Here is a 9,349-nt window from a genome sequence, read left to right as displayed (position 1 = left end):
TTTGCTTACAAAGAAAGTCCTGGAATTTCAGGCATGAAAATAAACATACTGAGGTGAATGGTAATGCCACCCAATGTAAAACAAGGTAAAGCATATAGGATGTAACTTTCCTTAACTTGACAGTTATATAATGAGACAACATTTACAAAATCTCTTTTCAGTTGCTATGCTGATAACTAGAAATGCAACATCATATTCTGGGAAGAATTAAGGATTAAATATTCTCTGTTTTCTAGACCATGAGAAACATTTGGGCAAGACTGAAAAATTATACCCTAGAGACAACATTCAAGCCCGGGCCATTCTTGCTGTGTGCATATACATAACACCATCAGAAGCTGCCAGCTTTGCCCCGAAAAGGAAATGAACCTCTGGTATGTTACAGAGCAGACAGGAGTGTAAGAACCCCCTGATTTAGCCTCAGCCTGCAAAATATGGATTTAGATATTACAGTAATTTTGTTGCTCTGCCTTAAAGGTATTGAACTGTGTTGCAGTGCATTATATTTCATCTGTAAATCTCAAGCTGCCTCGATAATGGCTCAATGTGTCAGGAGAGGCTTTCCTGGTGCTTCAGATCTGAGTCATCAACTGGGTTACAGTAGACAAAGGTAATTAATAAATTAATTTCTCCTATGTCATGAGCTTTTAGGTTTGTGTGGCTAAGATATCTTGAAGCTTTGATTATTAGTTTACCCTTTCAAAAGTAATTTCTACAAATAAATTTCAAATCTCAAATATGTTTTATTGTCTAGAATCAGTACAGAAGGAAGGGCTGAGAAAAGCGATTCGGCCTCATTCCTTATTGGAAAGAAAATGAAGGAAAAACTCCTTTAAAAAGAGAGAGAACGAAAAGAAAGCAGGGGGGAAATATCAGGAACTAATTGGTAGACACTCCCCCAAAAGGTCATGGGAGGCAATGGAAGGAATGAAACTGGTGATGGAAATCAGCATCGGAGGCAAACATCCCAAAAATGCAATCTTCAAGAAAGCAGCAGGCAATCAGGCAGGGGTGCTGTGAGAATCCACAAAGCTCACGTCAGCACTAACCTACAGCAGCCACCAGCTCCAGTCCCTGTCACACCCAGGCAACACCCGTGCTTCAGGGAGTTGCACTCAGGGGTCAGAAACTTGCACATAACACCAAGAGCCCACCTAAAAAGAGAAAACCCTGGCATCCATTTTCCATGGTCCCAGGCTGGGAGGCAGTGACTCACAGCATTGTCCATGTGCAAGGCATGGTGAGAGCCTGAGATGAACTAATTTCCTTGATCAGAGTAAAACGATGCTGAAAAAATAATTCTCAGGCATAAAAATAGAGGGATCAGAAAACAGAACAAATATAAATCTAAAAATTATATGAACTGTTGGCACTAATTGCTAAAATTACTCTTTGTTACCAGTTTTGGAAATAGTTCTTATTCTTGCTGCATTAACAAAGGAAGGATCAAAGATATAGAAAACTACAGTGCTGCTGCCTGTCCTAAGGCAAAGTGAAGTTGTTAAACCACAGATTACAAATACACACAGGGGCTCATTTTTTAGATAAACACTTTGGACTTAAGCTGACTTTTGCTTAAAAATACTGTGTGGAATAACTTCTGCACTTGATTTTATCTGTTGCACAAGTAGACTTAAAGCCTCTCCATTTCATGCCCAACAATGGGATTGGAATAAGACCCAGAGTTTTGGCTACCCTGGCTTTTCTATCTCAAACCTGGTAACTTGAAGTTGTGAGATTACACTAAGAATAGATATAATTTCTCCCTCTGCCTTATTTTGGTTGTTCTGGGACACATTCTGCCCTGTATTGATAGGAGTTTAAAAATAAGTCTAGTCAAACATAAAAATATTTTTGTGAGAAGAAAGTGCACACTTCTTTTACAGAGAATGTGAGTATTAGTGTCCTTTAGAAAACAAATAAGTTCAAAGGTGTAGAGGAGTAAATATTTTTCCTCGTGTTAATTCCATATTTCAGTTTTCTAGCCAGGCCTGTATCACCATTAAAGCTTTAACCTCCATCTCTTACAGCAGGCACAGGCCCACCTTCCCCAAGTTATAATGATAGCTTTGAGCTAAAATTTCTTTGTGTGACTTATCTGCATGGACCTCATTAAAGACTTCAGGCACCATGTGGATCAAAACATTTGGAAGAGCCTCCCAAGACTCTGTCCCTCCAGCACAGCAGATCAGGGAAGGGTGCTGGAGTGCACCAGCAGGGAAGGAGGTGGAAGCGGGGGCTTCAATATGAAAACCAGGAATACTTAAACAATATTTTTCTTACTATGCTTAGTATGATGGGAATGTAATAGACAACAGTGAGGATAAACCTTGTTAGGTAATGCTGGCTTCGATTCTGGTTCATCTGCTGGGTGGAGGATGCCTGGAGCTGCTCTGGGCACAGCTCTGTCCAGCAGGGTGCTGGAGGCAGTGGGGTCAGGGTTCACCTGTGGTTTGTGGCACTGCTCAAGGCATAATCCTGCCAGTGCCTTTCTGTGCCAAGTTAAGAGCTCTTGCCAGGCCCTCAGGGCAGAACCCCAGTTCAGTTTCACTTTGGCCCAAGAAAATCCAGGTAGCCCATAAACACGTCTCACTGTCAGGCCAGTGAAAGCAACACCACTGCTTAGGGAATCTGTGTTTCTTACCCACAGGATTTATTTTGCAGGTACCAGGGGGTGCGACCAACCTACTGATCCAGGTGCCCAAGGATGGGTGTTCCCTCAGGAGACACGCCATGGAGCAGCTTCTGGAAATCTCAGGGCATTGAAGAAATGTGGAGCTCAGCACCAGTGTTGACAGTGTGCAAGGACTTCATGGAAGAAGGTACATGTACACACACACACAGTCACTGTTTTGGATTCTTCTAGTGTGCTAAAGAAGGCTGGAGGATGCACGCCAGGGTGATTTTAAAGAAATCTATGTGTTTTATCATGTCTGGGCAATTCTAAAGAAATGTGTGTACTTATATTTGTCTACACCTGGCAGTCAAGTCACGGCCACATGTGCTCAAAAATGTCTGAAAATTCACTTTTTATCTGGTTTCGGGGGGCCAGTTATCTTCACCTGCTTGGGAGGGCACAAACAACGGGCGGGAAAACGAAGAGCCCGTTACCGGGCGGCTCGGCGAACAAACCCCTCTGGTGCCTCGCACTTAAGCGCTCCGAGGACACGGGCGAGCGGCAGGTGCCGCGGGCGCGCAGGCGCTCGCTCCGCCAGCCGCTGCCGGGCGGGCAGCACCCCTTCTCCCGACGTAACGGGCAGCCAACCGCGCCGGGGACGGCATCCATTAGCGAGGCTCCAATTTGGGGGCCGTGTGCCCGTCGGCCCCGCAAGGTACCGGCGGCGGCCACGCCCGCGGCCCCCAGCGCGCCGCGCACATCTGGCGGCTCCAGCTGTGCCCGCGCCTGCGCGAACCACGGAGGGGCGGGCGCGGCTCCCCGCACACACACACGGGGCAGGCGCCGCCCCTCGCCATTGGCGGAGCGGCGCCTCGGTCCCGCCCCCGCGGGGGGCGGACGGCTTCGCTATTGGCCGCGCGGGCCGGCGGCGCCGCTCGGTTGGCTGCGACCGCGCCGTGGGCGGGGCCGCGCCTTCACCGTGAGGTGCGGGAGGGCCCCGGCTGCCGCCGCCGCCACCGGTTCCGGGTCCGCGGGGGAGAAGCCGCGGAGGGCGATGGCGTAAGTGCGGGGGGAAGCCGGGACCGGGCTGCGCTCTGCTCCCCACCGGGATGGGCCCGGCGCGCAGGGGTCGGCCCCTCCGCTTGCCCTGGGCCTGCCGGGAGCACGCAGCCGCCCCCGCGCCGGGAGGAGCCGCGGTTCGGCGCGGGGCTCAGCCGGGCCGGGACGGGGAGGAGGCCTGGTGTCCATCCTTCCACCCTGGAGGGCAGCGTGGTGACCCCCGGGTGCCGGTCTTGCTGTGCTTCCCGTGGTCCCGGCCGCTGCACAGGGGAACGGTGCTAGGAGAAGCCCCTCCGGTGTCGGGGATTCTGTGTTTTCCCTTTGGCGTGGGTTAACGCCGTGCAGAAAGGCTGTGAGGCCGGGGGGCGGGAGCTCAGGCTCCTCCGGTTGTGCTTGGCCTGCGAGGGAAGTTTCCCTGGGCGGTGAAAGGCGATGTGTGCCAGTGCCTCGGGTTCTCAGAGGGTTTAACACACACACAGTGATTTAACACGACGTGCACCTGCTTTTTTGGTGTGTCTGAAGCTGTAGTGGTAATGATACGTAATTATGTTATGCTAACGTGCTTGCACTTTGCATTGTCAATAAAAAACCCGATGTACTTACCAGTGTAATGTGTACATAACAGATTTAATATGCAATAACTGACACGGTGGAGGTGTTTTTTGAGGTAGCAACTATCTCAGTCATAAACTCTGTCTGGACTAGTTTGTCATCCTAAGACACATCTCCACAGCAGCCTTTACTCAACTTTGTCAAAACTTCCCAAGTTGGCAGTTTGTTTCAGTGTGTAACTTTATCAAGTTTAATATAGAAAAGGCCACAGTTGTTGCCATGTGAGTTCTTCTGTTGTGTCACTTAATCCAGTAATTCTGCTCTTCTGGCTTGTTCTTTTTATTGTGGCCGTGCAGGGGTTCCCCTCCACCCCCCCCTGCTTTTTATGTGTAGTGAGCAGCTAAACAGTAGGGCCAGAAATTTTGGCAACTGAGAAGAAAAACTGCAGTGGACGAGGGAGTGTTCCTCTTGTTTGTTAAAGTATGTTAATAGGTTATTCAAACAGCCATTGATAAAAACAGTATTGAGCGTCCACTTAGGCAGTTGGCTCTGAATTGATGTTCAGGGATGTTTGTTTAAGGTCATGGCCTGAATTTGCACATTCTGGTAGTGATCAGGAATAGGTTTTGATAGTGGTGGATCATCTGGGCTCATTGTGTGAAGGTATGGACACATTTAGGGAGAGCTTGTATCCTTTTCATGGTGTGCTGAAGTCACTCACCCTTTTGGGAATGCTGTTAGAGAACTTTGGCATGTGAAATGTGCATCAGCTGCTGTTTAGCGATTGCTCTTTTGCACCATTTTATCCTGTGGGAAATAGGCAAGAGGTTAGTTCGTGTGTTTGGTTTGCAGTGTGCAGAATTATCCAATGTTTACTGTGACATGTAATAACTTCTAGTCACTTCTTATCTCCTCACTTAACTTATTCTAGCACTTGTTGCTGCACCAAAATCTTTGTGGTGACTCCAGGCTGGGGTGAACCTATAGGTAGTTCCATTAAGGGTGGTGGTGTATATAGCTACAAGACTTCTTTTCCCAAATTGTGGTGATGTGTCAAAAGAGAAATTTAGAGCAAGTATACTTCTGGAAAAATTCATAGGTATAGAGTAGATGACTTCGTTTCATAGAGTACTTCAAAGGTACAGTGCTGTACTCAAATTAAAAAAGGGGAGGAAAAAAAAGTTTTTGCCTTGTTGTTAAGACCAACAGCAAAGGCCCCAAAGGCAATAGTTTTATTTTTCTCTCTAAGCTGAGGAGTGTGCATGAGGGAAATTTGTAATTATTTCTACTGTTGTAAGCCTTTAGGTTCCACTCTTTGTGGATTTGGGGGTTTCTTTTTTTTTGGTTTTGTCCTTTTTTTTCCTCTGCAGCATCAAAGCCTGGCAATGTAAGCAAGAAAAGAGCTAGCTCCCCTGAAGAAGTCTGGGAGGCAGGGTTAAGAAGTATATTTTTACTTTTAAACAGTTAAATAAAAAATTATCCTAATTCAACCAGGGATTCCTAGGCTAAAAGTGGAAGTACTCTATGTTGGTTGCCATAGCAGGAGTTTGTCTTTGATCTCTTTCCTAGGAAAACTCATGTCATGTACTATTAAAAATAGATAAATAAAAGGTACCACTTGTGCTGTAAAACTACTTCATTGGGTAGGCTATTGTGAGAATGATTTTTATCTTGTATCTTACTGTTCCTTTGAGTATGCTTTAATGTTGATTTAATTAATTTTGAACTAGACCTGTTATTTACTAAGCTACTGTAGTGCAAATTTTGTTTGAGTAAGGCTGTCCACACACCGGCTCAGCCAGGTGAGGCTCTGCTGGGCTCTGCTTTCAGTGAGCTGCTTCTGCTGGAGGCTGTAGCAGGATTTCATTAGTATAATTAAAGCTCTAGTTTATTTTGTTTACAGTTTACCGCTAGTGGGACTTCAAGCATGGGCAAACAGGGAGGGAAATAGACTGATTCTTCACTGTTTTCTTAAAAAAGCTCAGAGCTAATTTTAATTTGGTACCAGGTATGAAGGCGATGCAATTTGCCCTATGGCAGAATAGCTCTGTGTGTGCTGTCACTTCCCTTGTTTTTTTTTTTTTTTTTGTTGATGTTTTTTTTAAGAACAACTTTCCTTCTCTTCCTTCCTCTTTCCTTTGCTTGTTGAGTGAAGAGTAGCTGAGTTTCCTAAGCTGTGCTGGGATGGGTTTGAAGTGTTTGACCTAGCTGGAGACTTTTGGGACAGGCGCCAAGGTTGGCAGCTTTTTGTTTTGTGAGATGTGTCTAATGTGCCTCTGGGTGCTGACAGTGTAGGAATATCCTGAGAGGAAAATTGTGTCTGTGTTTGCGAGCCTCCTTTATAATATCATTTACTTATCTAAACCTCTGATTTCATAGCAGAAGTGCTGGAGACCCTTTGAAAGACCCTTTTTTTTTTTCTTTCCTTTAAAGAGCTGCCTTAGGTATGGCTTCTTTTTTGAGATGAGACATCCAGACATGTTATCTACATGCATTTATTGAGACCAGGGGGATTTGCCTCCTGTCATTTAATGTGTCACTTTGGGTGTAATTGTAACTCTACTCGTTAGTAATTGCTGTAGAAGTTGGGGGTATCCTTGGAATGGCAGTTAACCTCTAATAACACCAATTAACATATATTTGATAAGCACTGGATTTCTGTGAAGATCTGAAGGATGTGTCTGGCAAATTTAAACTCCTGGTTTATTCCCCCTGAGAATTCCAGCAGTAATAGGAGAATTGGCCATGTCCATTATTTTCCTACCCACTTCATGACCATCTAAAAGTGTTTCTTCTCAATACAAAATGCCAGTTTTTTCCCCACCTTTGGACACCTCTTTTATTCAGGTGTCTCTACAAGGGCGTGCCAGGAAAATGACTTTGCAAAGGATGTGGTAAACAGACATTTCTTTTTCTTTCTCCTCTTCTTGCCCAGCTCAAGACCCACATCACCCTAATGCTCCCAGGCACTGAGTAAAACATTTGCTGCCTTTGTGCTCAGCGGTAGGTGCAGGACAGACCTTTTCCAGGTAGGTGCAGCTGTCCCTGCCAAGTGGCTGCACTCTGGTCACCGAGTTTCTGGTTTCTCTCCTGCCAGCTCTTGCATATATGCATGCCTCCTGTAAATTTTTAATGACTTAGCTCAAGCAGAGGTTTGTTCTTGGTGTTGAGTTAATTTGCCAGGCTGAGGTTAAAATGAGTTTGCCTATCTGATGTGATTTAAATGAGTTTGTAAAGTTCAGGAGCAGCTGCTTTTGAGTATTTGGCGTTTTAGGGATGGAATATTTGCAGTGAAAATTGGATCGGGCTTGTAACACTGGAAGCAGGCTGAAAATGAAGTGCATCGCCCCAGGATTATAACTTCCCTTGCATTTTTTAATACCATGAAGAATGGATTATGTGTGACACAAGTAATTAAAATTCACTTTTTAAAGTCTGTTAAGTGTATCTTTTTGCTATAAAGACAGCCTGACTGACCACAAGGTGCAATTTCACAGTAAAATCAAGCCCTCATGTCTTTAAGGCAGTCCACTGTCTGCCACTGTCTGAACGTGCATAACCTGAAAAGCAGGCCCCTAGTATTTCAGTTTGGACATCATAAATGAGGGATTTGGCCTTTATCTCTCCTTGCTTCAGATATTCATTTGAAGAACGGCAACTACATGATGCTCTAAAGGACTACCGTGAAGATAAAATATGAGTATCAGTGTTCTGTCACCTCAGTGCCACAGAATATTTCTTTTCTCCTGTCTTCTGCCCAGGAGAAAGCTAATACATTTTTTATTTATTAATGTGATAGGTGGTAAATGAGAGCCACGAGTGACATAATGAATAGTAAAAATGTGTTTAAAAAATAAGGCAAGGGGGAAGGCAAATAAATCCAAACACTTATCATGGTTTTGGACTACATTTCAGCATGCTGACTGAGCTGTTCATCACAGAACAGCAGAGACCTTGAGGAAAGTTTATAAATAAATGCAGAGATACAAATGTGAAGTTCTGGGTTTCTGTTCCTCTTTGTTTCTTTTTTTTGTTTCTTTTTTTTCTTTTTTTTTTTTGTGTATTTGCATGGTTGGCAAGAGTTAGCTTCACACGCTCGGGTCTTGTCTTTGCAAGAGCAGTTCCTTGTAGAGTTTACTTCAGAGAAGACAGTAGGCAGTACAAAAACATTCCAGTCTCAGCAGCCTGTGGAGTTCCTGGGGAGTGCAGCAGTTTGCTCTGATGGCAAAGTTAAGATTGAGCACAGGAGTAAACGTAGCGGAGTGTGGGCAGTGGGAGTCCTGCAGGATTCACAGCTCTGGCTACAGTGTATTGGGCATGGGAGAGGAAAGCTGCAAGGCCCAGGATTGAAAGCAGTGGTTACAGTGTATAAGGGCTAGAAGGTGCGGGACTGTGGACAGAAAAAAATGCTGGTTACTGAAAATAACAAATACGTGTTTAGAAAAGACCAGATCTCTTCATATATGCAATCCTGATGGTCCAGATCCTGCCCCTTCATCTGCTGGGCCTTATAAATGTGCAGGGACATTATGAACAGTGTGTACTCCTTCAGTCTCTGCCTCTATCCCCTTTTTACTGCGGTAATTAATAATCTAAGTGGATTAAGCACCTGATTCCTCTGAGAGGTTGAGAACTCACATCCAGTGCAGGTGTTGCTAGTGCCTAGTTTTGGGTGCTTACACTTTTATTGCCAGCATCCTCCCTCAAGAAACTTGCTCAAGGGCAAAGATTACCCCAACAAAAGAAGAAAAAAAAAAAAAAAAAAAGAAAAATCAGTGGGTGAGGATGTTAAAGGATCATCTTTCAAGCTCAGTTATGTTGTATTGACACATGATGAGTGATGGGGGTTTCCTGAATTTATTTGCATGCAGGTAGCAAATGTAGCCCAGAAAAAAATTGAAAGTATGTCCAATTTATTGTTATGGATAGTGATGACAAAAAAAATGAACACTGTCTTTATTTAAGTAGCTAAGTATCAAGATTCAATACTTTCAGTCTCCAAGTTGTCTTGCCATGGTCTTGTTTAATGATTTTTAATCATGTTTCAGTATCATGTGATTTTGAGTGAGAATTTCTTGCGAAAAAGCCATGGTTTGCTTCCTTGATGAGATTAAATATTGG

General features: G+C 44.7%; 1 protein-coding gene across 10 annotated transcripts in view; it reads left to right on the top strand.

The window, feature by feature from the left end:
• Positions 1 to 3,531: 3,531 nt before the first annotated feature.
• BLTP1 (bridge-like lipid transfer protein family member 1) overlaps positions 3,532 to 9,349 on the top strand; it is an 86,742-nt gene continuing 80,924 nt past the window's right edge. For all 10 annotated transcript variants that reach the window (XM_072928776.1, XM_072928777.1, XM_030271997.4 and 7 more), the window contains exon 1: positions 3,532 to 3,676. The gene's annotated coding sequence lies outside the window, so the exon portion shown is untranslated. The remainder of the gene's footprint in view (positions 3,677 to 9,349) is intronic.

This window comes from Taeniopygia guttata, chromosome 4 (assembly GCF_048771995.1).
Source record: "Taeniopygia guttata chromosome 4, bTaeGut7.mat, whole genome shotgun sequence".
Classification (NCBI taxonomy): domain Eukaryota; kingdom Metazoa; phylum Chordata; class Aves; order Passeriformes; family Estrildidae; genus Taeniopygia; species Taeniopygia guttata.
This window is presented reverse-complemented; position numbering and strand designations above follow the sequence as displayed.